Source organism: Vespa mandarinia, chromosome 5 (genome assembly GCF_050613455.1).
Source record: "Vespa mandarinia isolate Hongniang chromosome 5, ASM5061345v1, whole genome shotgun sequence".
NCBI classification, from domain to species: domain Eukaryota; kingdom Metazoa; phylum Arthropoda; class Insecta; order Hymenoptera; family Vespidae; genus Vespa; species Vespa mandarinia.
The window spans coordinates 377,501-391,340 of NC_140814.1; the positions used below are offsets into that span (position 1 = coordinate 377,501).

The 13,840-nt window shown below is 37.0% G+C and overlaps 1 protein-coding gene across 3 annotated transcripts in view; it reads left to right on the forward strand.

Annotated features, from left to right (window-relative positions):
- The first annotated feature begins 2,816 nt into the window (after nucleotides 1-2,816).
- Nucleotides 2,817-13,840, forward strand: part of cv-c (RhoGTPase activating protein) — a 170,698-nt gene continuing 159,674 nt past the window's right edge. For 2 of the 3 annotated variants that reach the window (XM_035881077.2, XM_085657028.1), the window contains exons 1-2: nucleotides 2,817-3,050; nucleotides 3,163-3,915. The gene's annotated coding sequence lies outside the window, so the exon portion shown is untranslated. The remainder of the gene's footprint in view (nucleotides 3,051-3,162; nucleotides 3,916-13,840) is intronic. The other variant, XM_035881076.2, reaches the window with a different exon arrangement.

A 13,840-nucleotide genomic window follows, 5' to 3' on the forward strand; every position in this document is an offset into this window, starting at 1 on the left:
GTATAAAAAGAAAATAAGATATAAAATCATGTAACTTTCGTTTATTGTAAATTAATTTTTGTCAACTCTCGGTCTCGATAGTTTTCACTGTGATCTATCAAACAAAAAAAAAAAAGAAAAAGAAGGAACGATAATTCGTGATATTTATCAGAAATATTTATCATAGACGTTAAACTACAAGCTTGTTGTCATGCAATAGTCTATGATCGAGAAAGCTTCGTTCGTTCGTGTTTAACGTGATAAATTTCTCGTCGATCTCTGCACGAGTTAAACTCGAATTTGATTTATAGACGTGCGAATACTGGGCCGCTCTTGGGTGTGCTATCGATGAAGTCATTAAACCACAGGAACTTCTCCGCGGGACGATACATTATTGCGTTCGAAAAGAGACACAAAAGAACGGGAATCAATACGGTTGCTCTCTTCTCGTCGTGCCGTTTCGAGAAGATAAGTTCAAAGACGAGATGTACAAAGACGACGAGGATGAGGACGAGGACGAGGACGACTAAGACGACGTTATCGGTAGTAAAGCGAGTTACATACGAGTGTAGTTTTAATAGGATGAAACATGTGATATCTATAAGGGTAACCCTTTAAAGAAATTCCATCTCAATGACGAAGAAAAAGGATTCCTAAAAAAGAAGTCTTTACTTTCTTGACAACTTCTTCTTTTATTTTTTTTATTTTTTCTATTTTTCTGTTTCTTTTTTCTCTTTTTTCGATATCTCACTTTTTTCTTAGCCACAATAAAACCCGTGTACTTAGACGATTTCTTTTTTCTTTTTTTTCTTGTTTTTTCTTTTTTTTTCTCCTTAAATATATGTTCTTCAACCCAACGAAATATCACGCTTGACACTTGCGAAAGGAGAAACGACTGGGAAGATGTTTGGTATCGCTAGTTCGTTATTATAGGGAAGAACCTTTAATACTCCGACGTAATAATCGTGACGATTACTGTTCTTGCGAATGTCATCTCTTCGTTTACGTAGATCTTTCGTAAGAATTGAAAGGCGAATGTAAAAAATTGAAATAATATCGAAATTATCGCGATATAAATGGTACACATGTATCTACTTACATAGTAGTAGTACATCTACTTGTTCAAGATTCATTGCTCTTACTTTTAGACAGCGTAAGAACAACTTTCCGAAATAATCGCATGTCGAGGAGAGATGAGATATGAATGAAATCAAGCGTGTCAGATACGCGAATGTCGTTTACCCGAGTTAAGAACGAAAATATATAAATCACGAGATTTCACAATTACTTAGGGTAATGTTAGACGATTGAGAATATGTATAGCACCGTCTTTTTATTTTTGTGTATATACGTACGTACGATACAAAGAAAAAGAAAAAACAAAAAAGAAAAACGTATGGACTTTGAAAAAAGTGCTTAGGAACATGATCATACATATACGTACGTACAAATCCAACATCATTTGGTTCACGATCTCACTTTTGTTAATCGCTTTTAATTACCACCTAATTGAGATTAATGGAAAGGCATGCGGGTATGTACGTAGTATGTAGAATGGGTGATATCATTCTGTTACGCGAGAAGAATTGAAGTTAAAACTTAAAGGAACCGGTCATCATCGTGTTTGTTCTGTCTCCGACGTAATATTTTCTACACATTTATATATACATATATATATATATGTATATATATTTGTAAGTATATATATATATATACTTACATATATATATATAAGGGCACATAAATATATACATATATACAAATATATACACAGACACACATGTATATTGCTAAAGAAGGAAGTCGCTCATGCGAGAAAGTAGATTTAACGTTGCGTTGCGTGCGAGATCAATCGCGACGATAAAAGGCATCGATAGACGTCTACGTACGTACGCGTTGGCAAAAGTATAAAAAGACGTGGCAGAGTCGCGTGTTCGATTTAAAGGGTCGACTCGATCGTGATATTGCTTAGAAATCGATCGTCTCTCGACAAGGAAGATACACGTATGTATATATATATATATATATATATATATATATATATATATACATAAATGTATACGCGTATATGTATGTATAGGTTGCAACGTGCTCGCTGCATGCCAGCGAAATTGCCCTATTATTACTTCATCTAGTCCGGGATGGTGCCTATCCGTGGGCTTAGAGGCGCGATCGTCCACGAAGAGGTCGTTTCCTTGGGTCGTTCAACCCTTTGTTGTATTTGCAGATGTGTAGAAGAGACATGACGACCTACTATTCTCCTTATGTGACATTCCCTATGAAGTTCTTCGATTGAAATATCGATGCAAAATTTTTTTAATACGATGGAAGACGGGTTAGTGAGGATTATTCCTTGACCACGTGTCGGAGAAGTGTTTTAATACAAGGCGGCTGATCCCGTGAAATAGTTGAGATAGAAGGTACGACGAAGATGAACATAATCTCATCAGGAAGGAAGAAGGAAGAAGAAAGGAAAGAAGGAAAGAAAGAAAGAAAAAGACAGAGAGAACGAGAATGAGAGAAAAAGACAGAGAAAGAGAGAGAACGAAGAGCATCATTCTTCCCACCAGAGTCGCCGGTTGGTAGGCTTTGTAAGAGAGAGAAAGAGACAGAGAGAGAGAGAGAGAGAGTGAGAGAGAGAGTAAGAGAGAGAAGGAGGGAGAAGGATGAATAAGAAAAAGAGAGAACTGGGTGTGCGGTGAACGGGTGCGAGGGAGCTAGCGAGGGAGCTAGCTCAGCTAAAAGGTGGGGGAAACTTGAGCAAGTGAGGTAGAGTGGGAGGACCTTACGAAGAAGAGAGTAAGAGAAAGAGAGAGAGGGAGCGTATCGCGCGGCGCGATCGGCGTACCGAGCGAACGAACGGCGAGTTGGACGTTTCTCAGTGTCGCCGCGGCGTTCGTGCTAGTTGTTTCTCGTCTGATTTTATTTTTCGCGCTGCCGGTTAAAATCCGTTCGTGCATTCTTCTTAACTTCCGATTTGTCGTCCGTTCATTCTAATCGATCATTGAAAACTGATACACACGTGCTTCTATATACAGATATATGTATATATGCATATATGTATATACATTGTAAGTATATATATATATATATATTATGTGAATATATATATATATTTATATATATATATATATTTACATATACAAATCTGTATACATCTCATATCGAGGTTTTCTTTCAAAGTTTTCGGCGTGTAGTTGCAGTTTGTCGAGCGTGTCCCACCATCGATTTGGGAGTCACGAGATCGCCTTCTGTTTTTGCGGTTACGTCGAGCGTGTCTCCTCTTCGTGCGGATTCGTCGGTAATCGCGACACAAGATCGAAGGTGTCGTTTGGAATTCGAAAGGTATCGGGGGGAAAAAGAAAGTGCGTCGAACTCGAATGGGACCCGTTTGAATTTGGCGCCAAATCGATCGTCATCGAGGAACGACCATTATATACGTACATATATACATAAGTACATATATACCATATAAATCGGACGTATACCGCGTGTTGTTCTCCTGTTGTTTACAGTGCGATTTTTAATGTTATGTACGTTAGAAAGAAAGTGACATAGTGTTTTTTTTACAATATATTTGTGTGTATTAGCTTAAAAAAAACAGAAAAAAGGAACAAGACGAGATTTCTGTCTATCTGTTTCTATTTATTTCTTTCTCTCTCTCTCTCTCTCTCTCTCTCTCTCTCTCTCTCTCTCTCTCTCTCTCTCTCTCTCTCTCTCTCTCTCTCTCTTTCTCTTTCCCTCTCTCAAGCTCGTCATCTCTCTGATGCTTCGACATTCACGCACATCATTTCTGCCACTGGATTATTCGACGCGTCGTCGTGGGCGAGCACGTGGACGCTCGCCATCCTCCTCTTCTTCAACATTGTTTTCATATTACGATCTTCCGCGAGAACTGGCCGATTCGCCGGAAAAGAAGCTTTCTGCGATATTTGGGTAAGTTATTTTCATTATTTATATTTCTGCACTTTTATTCATAGTATATATACATATACATTAAACTTAGAATATGTATTTAGAATACATACAAATTTAGAATACACACACACATATATATATATATTTATATATATATATACATATATATATATTAGACTCAGAATATATATTTATACTTTGAATGTATACATGTATATAAACTTTTACAGTTATATTAAAAATTGTTTGTTTACATTCTTAGAAACTACGAATATCCGTCGTAGTATTTTCGTCTCTTATATTATATCGCCGAAGAATTTACTTTTTGTTTTTTTTCTCTTTCCATTTGTTTTTCTTTAGTTTCTTCGTAACTCATACGACATGTAAACACTACCTGTATTTTGCTCCGATTATTATTTATCATCGTTTTCAGGGACGTACCGCTTATCAATAAGAACCAAGGATCGATCTCGTCTGTTTTGTTTTGTCTGTATACGCTCTTACTATGCGATATAAATATTCTATGGGTCGACTGTCGTTTCAACATTCGTTTCGTTCGTCGCTCCTTCGTCCTGAATCGAAGGACCCGGCCGAGTTTTTCGAGATTCTTTGTATTCTTTTCTTCCTTTCTCTTTCCGAGAAACGGTCATTGTAATGTTTTCGGTCGGAGAAGGCTAAAGAAGGGATTTGCGTGCATCAAAGATATATCTATACTGTAGTATATATATATATATATATATATATATATATATAGGTATATATATATATATATATATATATACAGGGTGAGATTTAATTCTCTCATTCGTATTTAAGAGAAAAAAAATTTTGTTTACCAGGAAGCATCGTCATTTAATATATACTATTACTAATCTATTGTTATAACGCTTTTCTCATGTTAGAGTATCTGAGAAAATTGTAAGCTTGCCGATAAGGTATTACTGTTATTAGAGAAGCGTTAACTCCTTTAGCAATAAGTTTCTATTATCGTGAAAGTAACGTGCGAAAGTGCGAAGGAACATAAGGTTAAATGCTTTACTATCTCACGAGAGGGATATAAGTTACGGCTCTCGTCCATCTTGTATCATTATAGTTTGACAAGATCCACTCATCGAGACTTTTCCAGAACAGAGATAACGACGTTCTCTGTTGACAATTTCATATCGAATATCGGGGTCGTACGAAGCGAGTCTGTGAAGGAAATGGCAAGAAATCTCCTTTTCAGTATTTATACAACGATCGTAACTACAAAACCGAAATCGAAATTTTGTTTTTCTTTCTTCATAAAGACGTTCGAGCGACGCACATATCGATCGATCGAACAACAAAGATATCTAAGTTCTCCGAAAAGAGAGGAGAGAGAGAAAAAGAGAGAGAGAGGGATGTGGGTAAGAATTCTCAAATAAGAATTCCTGATTAGGATTCTACGGAGTGTTCTACAGTTGATGACGTCATCAAGAAGGATCATCATCCTCTCGGAATGAACTATCGATTAAAATATTCCTTCTACTAGTCACGCTTCTTCGCACGTTTCTTGAATTGTACGCAGCTGAGACGTGTATATCCGGAAATGAAATGAAAATAATATTTCCGATCAAGATAAAAAAAATATATATTTATATACTACAAAAGTCTGTAAAAATCCTTTGATATCTGTTAAGATTAAACAATAAAGTATTACAAAGAGATTAAATGGTATTAGAAAATAAGAAAACATTCTTTGAGAGAGTAATGGCATGACGGCAACGAAATGTGTGTGTAGAAGCTGCAAGGTATTTATAACTTTATATCGATTAACCTTTCAAAGGAGGAAGGCGTATGCACATTGCGTTTATGCGTGCTGCGTCTACCTACTGCTCGTTCGCATTCGTCATGGCTATGCCGTCGTTGTAAACCATTGTCTTTTACTATTCTTCCCTGTCTTGCATCCCATAAAGCTTGTCTTCGATTAAGTTCTAATTTTCTTTTTTAATCCTTTTTATATGTATATATATGGGTGTGTGTATATATGTGTATATATGTATATACATATATATATATACATATATATATATGTATATACATATATATATATACATATATATATATATGTATATGTATATGTATATGTATATGTAATCTACGTGCTCGAAAGCACGTAAGCATTTCCAATGAGAGATGGTCAGTCTCAATGTTATTTGGACGGAATATCTCTCCCTCTCTTCTTTCTCTCTCTCTCTCTCTCTTTCTCTCTCTCTTTCTCTCTCTCTCTCTCTCTTTCTCTCTCTCTTTCTCTCTCTCTTTCTCTCTCTCTCTCTCTCTTTCTCTCTCTCTTTCTCTCTCTCTCTCTCTCTCTCTCTCTCTCGTGTCCGGTAAATCTAGTCAGGAGTCACGAAGTGTCGAAGAAAATAGAGTCCACGATACACTACTATGGAATAGAGGACGGTTCCGGTATCGTACGGACCTCGTTCCCCTATTGTCCCTTGCATTCCTAGTATTTATCTGTCTCCTAGTGGCGTTCTCCGAGAGGTAGCTCTCTAGCTGAGCGGAGCGAATTGCTTCTCAAGAGTCACTGCTCCGATTGCGAAATTTTAAAATCGAATAAGAGAGAGAAAGAAAGAGAGAGAAAGACAGAAAACACACGGACTCCTTAATTCGAGCCGGGAGAGCAAGTTATTTCTGAGTTCGTCTCTCGGTGAGAGGCCTCCTTGCTGTTTTTAGTCGATAAACGCACCTTTTTGTTTCTTATTATATATTTATTATATGTTTAAGAATTGATTAAAAAATCGAAATTTAGACATTTCGAATTCATCGAATTCCTTTTAAATGATAAACGTTTTCTTTCCGTTTATGAATGGACTTTCCTTCGAGGCTATTATCGAGCGACGAATAAACAGAACGATTACGTGTTCCGAAAACGTAAGAAAGATAGACGGCCAGATACCTGATTGTGCTAATATGCACGGTTCGAGGTCCACGGTAGTGTTGTGTGGATGACGATAAGATTGTCTCTTTGATTTGTCGAAGCTGGACGTGTATTGTCAACAAGTATACTCATTCATCGTTAAAAACTATGTACTTGTCGTTAGATAAAACGCGATTAAAATAACATTCTTATATCTTTGTTTTATATATATATATATATATATATATATATATACACATATATATATATAAGATATATATATATATAATATATAAATGTATGTATGTATATATTTCTTGTTGTAAAAACAATTTAATCGATCGAATAAGAGGACTAGATAAGAAAGAAGATTTCGGTGGAAAGCAAGTTGCCGATACGGAAATTAGATAGAAATCATGGATTTAAATCACTCCTAATCATCATGCCTTTTATCTAAACTACCAGTTACAAGCACGCTGCCGTCATCGATTGAGACATTGAACGTAATCTATAGCGAGTTAGTTCTATGCTAGGATCGTTCGTTCATACGTTCCTACGTTCATACGTATATACGTGCGTATGTACATACGTTAATTACTTTATCCGTTTTATCATGAAAGTAATTATAATATTAAACGATTACTTTTTTAAACGTAACAAATTACGAATTATTATATACAAATTATTATAATAAATTATTTTCTAAACGTTTATTTCGAATTCAGATTCATTGAAAGGAAATTAAAATTATCCTTTTTTCCTATTTTTCGAATCGAAATTAACGATATCCATTTATTCGAGGAAGATTCTCGTCGTAAACGGCATTAGTGGGAATATCTGTTTCACGCGAAAGAAATGGCGTTGATGGTTTATAAGTTGGATCCTTCGGCATATCTTCGGTCCTGCATTCTTTTATTCCGTGGCCGGTCTTTACACGGCTTGCCAACGTCCCTCTGCGTGATTTACATCCCGCATTTATGACACAACGTAAAATCGTACAAAACTTTGCTCGCGTGTGCTTGCGTGCTCACTAACTGACTGACTCGCGCGAGTCTAACTTTTCTCGTTGAGACGCCGGGAGCCGTTAAAGATGACGTTCTGTCTCTTCTCAAAGAGATCCTTTTTCTCTTTTTTTTTCTTTTTTTCTCTTTCTTTCTCTTCTTACGTACTTTCCACGCTTTTAAACGCCTGTATATCTCGTTGGACGATGTATGAGATATTTATGTATGAGATGTATGAGGTATTACGATCCGGCTTTTATTCCTTGTACGTATCTACGTACCTACGTACGACGGCACTTCGAATAGTTTTTCTGACGACATTTTTCTCATCTTCGAACCCTCGAAGCTTATACCGATATTTTTAGTTTTTTAATTTTTTTTTTTGGTAAACGAGTGTGTGCGGTGTATGTATATGTATATACATATGGTACGTTTGCCTCGTACGATACATTACGTGCGTTCTGTAGCGTGTCGACGAGTGCACGGATAGTGAGACAAATATAGCTTAGGCATTGTCGCATTGAAAGGAGGAAGGAGAGAATGAGATAGTGAGAAAGAGGAAAGGAAAGGAGAGAAAGAAAGAGAGAAAGAGAGCTCCACAAGCTCTCGCACTTTCTTTCACGTAATTTATTATTCCGCGTGGCGAATATTCGCAGTCAATCAAGGAGAGACTGAGTCCAGTACGGCTTAGAAAGTCCTTCGTGGTGTGCTATTAAGCTCGCATATCAGAAATAACGATTAGAATAGGCGGAATTAACGAGGGCAGGAACGACGTTAGCTTCGTAGCTATTCCGTGTCCGTTTCGCCGCATCTGGTATCTTTCTCTCTCTCTCTCTCTTTCTCTCTTTCTCTTTTTATCGTGGAAAATTCTTTAGATCGTCATACACACACACACACACACACATATCTACGTATGTGTACATACGTAAGAGAGCTTTAAACTCTGCACACTTTCACGATCAGAATTATACACTCTAGCGAACGAGTTTATCTGCGTCTTTCTTTGCGTTGCTTGATACACGGCAAAATTTAAATTCCAAGTTCCGCAAGAGAAAAAGGAAAAAAGTGGAGGAAAAGGAGGATGAGAAGGTGGAGGACAAAGAATAGAGAAACGTTGCTTTGAGAAATGTCTTGCTCACTTTAGTATATCGTTATAAAAGCGAGAGATACGGGCGTGGACGACGCTTATAATACTTTGCCGAATGCCTCGATAACGATGTAAATTCTCTTGTTGATCTGTAGCGCCTTACTGTTCTCGAAGCTACGATTGTTTACGTTACAGCGAACGATTTATTTCCTCATTAAGAACAATGTACCAGAGTGGAAATAGACAACAACTATGACAATGACGACAACGACCATGACGACGACTATGACGACGACTATGACGACGACTATGACAACGACAATTATGACGACGACGACAACGATGAACGAAGGGATTCTTGCTCTCTACTTATCGTCACCGGAAGTGCGAGGAACGGAAAGGAAGGAAACGAGTTGAAGAAAAGTACATCGATCGGGATATATGTACTTATATAGTTCGACATGTATTTATTTATTATTAGTTCGATTTAATTTATATATATATTTTTTTTATTTTTTAAGTGCTTATAATATATTTTTCGAGTCATTCGAGACGATGTCTAAATGATTACAAATTATTATTTATTGCTATACTATATATATATATATATATATATATATATATATATATATAAAATTTTAAGATATATATTCTTCAAATTGTTAATATTAATAAATCTATAGAACATATTAAACACACACGCGCGCGTACGTACGCATGTATATATATATATATATGTATATATACACACATACATAAATCTTTGAGTTTTCCAAAAGCAATTTTTCTTTTTCTAGTTTGGGAAGCACCACGGGAGGGTAAAAAATGTGTAGAGGAAGAAGCGATAGCAAGGGGGTCTTTTTCGGTCTTAAAGACGAGAGAAGAAGCACCAGGTAGTTGGCGTAAAGATGACAAGCTTAAAGCCGACTTTTTTATATTTTTCTTTTTCTGTTTTTACACATTTATTCTTTGATTTTAGTGCCTCACTTTAATCAAATTTTCTCTCTCTTTCTCTCTCTTTCTCTCTTCTCTTTCTCTCTCTCTCTCTCTCTCTCTCTCTCTCTCTCTCTCTCTCTCTCTCTATCTTTAGTTCTCTGTGTTATTCGATCCACCAAAGTACACATAAACTATACGTGAAAGCTGTGCCTGATTTTCAGCATATATAAGTTCGACTAAACGATGATATTGCAAGATATCGAGATAAAAGAGTAACCTCCTCTTGGAATCCTCTCATGGATGGTAAACGACGATGACGACGTATGAGAAGCAAGAAAGCAATTACGGTCGATTAAACGGTAAAGAGCTATTGTCACCGAGAACTTTCATAATAAGAAAAAGAGAGAGAGAAAGAGAGAGAGAGAGAGAGAAAGAGTGAGAGAGAAAGAGTGAGAGAGAAAGAGTGAGAGAGAAAAAGTGAGAGAGAGAGAGAAAGAGTGAGAGAGAAAGAGAGAGAGAGAAAGAGTGAGAGAGATAAAGATCCTAATACCGCTCGTCGTTGATGCGTGAAATTGAGCGAAAAGGCGAACGGGTGGGAGGTGGTAAGAAGAATGAAAAGGAAAGAAGAAGAAGAAGAAGAAAAAGAGAAAGAAAAAGCAAAAGAAAAAGAAGATGAGATAGTCGTTGTCGGCGAGTGCAACGCGAAAATATGTATATTTCCGCGATTTTTTCGAAGGATGGAAGCTGCCAACATGGAAATCGTGGGCGTCCTTCCGTCGATAATTTACTACAAAATCTCAAAATCTTTTTCATCAACGGTATCGTCTTCGTCGTAGTCGTCGTCGTTATCATCGTCGTTATCGTCGTCGTCGTCGTCGTCATCGTCGTCCTCATCCTCGTCTTCGTCGACGATGTAACGGATAAAAGAGAAAGATAAAAAGAGAGAGAGAGAGAGAGAGAGAGAGAGAGAGAGAGAGAGAGAGAGAGAGAGAGGATCATCGCTAGTTTTCATCGGCATTCGCAAAATGCTAAAAGGTTATTGCCTTTTTTTTCTATTGAGAGATCCCCTTCTACACCTTACTTTCTTATGTACATATACACACACACAAGTGTATACATACCTACATACATCTATGTATACACATATCGTTGGCTCTTCGACGGTTCTTCGAATGCTGTTAATTATAGTGTGTGTCCATCAGGATGAAGTAACGGTCGTTGTGGAGTTGCGTACCAACCTTCTTCGCGGATCCGATCGCCAAAGCTGATCGCAAAGCGAGATAAACGAGCCGCCGAACATAATTTCGATCTTCGATCCGGTCAAATATATCTATATTTCGATTTTCGTCCTAGCGAGCGCGCGAACGATTTGAAAGATTTCAATTTTCCCGTTCATAAATTAAAAATCCTTCAACTATGATAACAATGATCGTAGCCGTTAAAATTTGTCATTCTGACAGATCGATCGATCGATTCGATTGAATCAACCCTGTCGAGTCAAATCGACGAAAGTTCTTACGTCGAAGGATTGTCAAAGTTCTATAGCGAGGAACAAAATGGTTCTGTCGATCGATTGAACGATCGAGGGATCGTTAATGAAATCCGATGCTTTCGATCGGACAAATCGGCCCTCTTTGGAAGAGAGAAGGACGGCACGTCGTTAAAGATCGCGGATATTCTCTCTCTATCTCGCGCCATTATACGCCTCGGAATCGGTCGCGCGTAAAACCAGTTCTACGACTCTGGAGAGTCGCGAGAAGGAGAAAGAGGAGGAAGAAGAAGGAGGGAAGCGAGAAGATACGGAGATATGGAGGGTAGAAAGGACAGAGAGAAAAGAGTCCTCTCTCGTTCCTTACTCTCTCTCTCTCTCTCTTTCTCTCTCTTTATCTTTACCTTTCTCTGTTTCTTTTCTTACCTACCAGAAAATGGTTCGCTCCGATCACGCTTTATTGTACGTATCTACTTTTTCCGAGGATCATTTAACCGATTCTCGTACGATCTCGAAAAAAGAACGTTAGGTACGTACTCGGTAATTCGTGATCCGCATTCGATCGATACTCGCTTGCACGATAGTCGATGGTTGTTTCGAATATGTATGTATAGACAATACTCACGATTGATCTCGATCGATGTTCTTGACGCTCCATTCGAATTACATTTCTTTCTTTCTTTCTTTCTTTTTTCTTCGTTTCATTTGAATTTGTTTCTTTTTTTTTTAAATCAGGAATAAAGATTACGATTATCCGTTCGTTTGATATTGTTATTACAGTAGAATGCACGTCATGTGAACTCAAAATCGACTTAAAGGGTTCGTAAACGATGTATATATGTATGCGTATAGGTATCTAAATGAAAAGAAAGGATTCGAATACGAATTTAATTTCGAGCTTTGGAATTTCTAGTCGACTCATGATACCCGCTTCTTTGCTATCTCATGAATCTTTTCTTCTCCGTGAGACGACCTAAACAAACATCTCTCGTCTAAAGCCGACTTGTAGCACGTTTCCCTGTTCCTTCGTTTTTTTTTTCTTTCTTTATGTATGTATGTATGTACGTATGTATTTATGTATATTTGTATATACGTATGTATGAAGTACGTATATATGTATGTATGTATAAATGTATGTATGTATATATATACATATGTACGTATATATGTATGTACGTACGTACGATATACGCTTACCGATGGGTGCAAAGCGACGCGTTGTTTATTTAAATCGAATTGACTGACGGATTCAGCTATGATCTAAATATTTTCAAGCTACCTTTTGCATGACGCCTTCTATCCATTTCTTCTTTTTTTTCTTTTTTTCATTCTTTTTTTTTGAACTCTTACGAAAGTGGAATCACGCTTTCTTTATGTTTGACGAGCTATGCAAATTTCATTGAGGATACAAAAAGATTGCAAAATCGTTCAACTTCAAAATTATAAAAGAGAGATAGAGATAGAGAAATTGAGAAAGAGAAAGAGAGAGAGAGAGAGAGAGAGAGAGAGAGAGAGAGAAAGAGAGAGAGAGACAGAGAGAGAGAGAGAGACAGAGAGAGAGAGAGAGAGAGACAGAGAGAGAAAGAGAATCGACTACGATGATTCTCTTTAAATTCATTTCGTTCGGGGAAGACGAACTGTTCGAGATGAAAATTCATCGTGAATTTAAATTTTTCGAATGTTGTACGAATTTTCTTGAAAAGAGAGAGAGAGAGAGAGAGGGAGAGATTATCAAATAACCCGAGTATATATGCAAATATATTCTCATCATCATAGATATATTCGAGAAAATTTATTCGCCGATTTCGAAGATTTGGTTGTAATCGCTTAACATCATCTGTTCCATGCAATAAATAAAAATAAACTATGAAGGAAAAAACTAAAAGAAGAAAAAAAGGGAAAAGGAAAGGTAGATAGGTATCGACTCGCTGAAAGCACATAAGACCGTCGTCGTTAACGTTATTTCATCGTTCTTTCTCTTTCTCTCTCTCTTTCTCCCTCATCGTTCTTTCTCTTTCTCTCTCTCTTTCTCCCTCACACTTGCCAATTAACTATCTCCACAAACACATCCTAAGATAAGATACTACTCCCTCCTCTATCCTCATAGATACCTTGACTTTCTGGTTGTTTCGATTCGAACGTTTCCGCGATAAAAAGCGATCGAACGCGATCGTCGCATGGCGCGTAGGTACTTGACATATGTCAGAGATTAAATCGTCCTGATAAAGAGCGTTACATCGTCAACATCTTCCGTCAATTCCGCCGTTCTAATTAGAAAGCCAATTAACGTCGTTTGCGCGATCACCACGTTTATATTCTTCTCTAGTAGAAACGTCATCTCTTGTTCTTCATCTTCGAGATAGAAAGAAAAAAGTAAATGGATAGATAGATAGATAGATAGATAAATAGATAGATAAAGAGAGAAAGAGCTTTACCGTAGAACGGAAAATTACAAGAGTTCTTAGTACGATTGCTAGATCAAACGATACATTTATATATGTATATATATATATGTTTATGTATGTGTATATATGTGTATATGTATG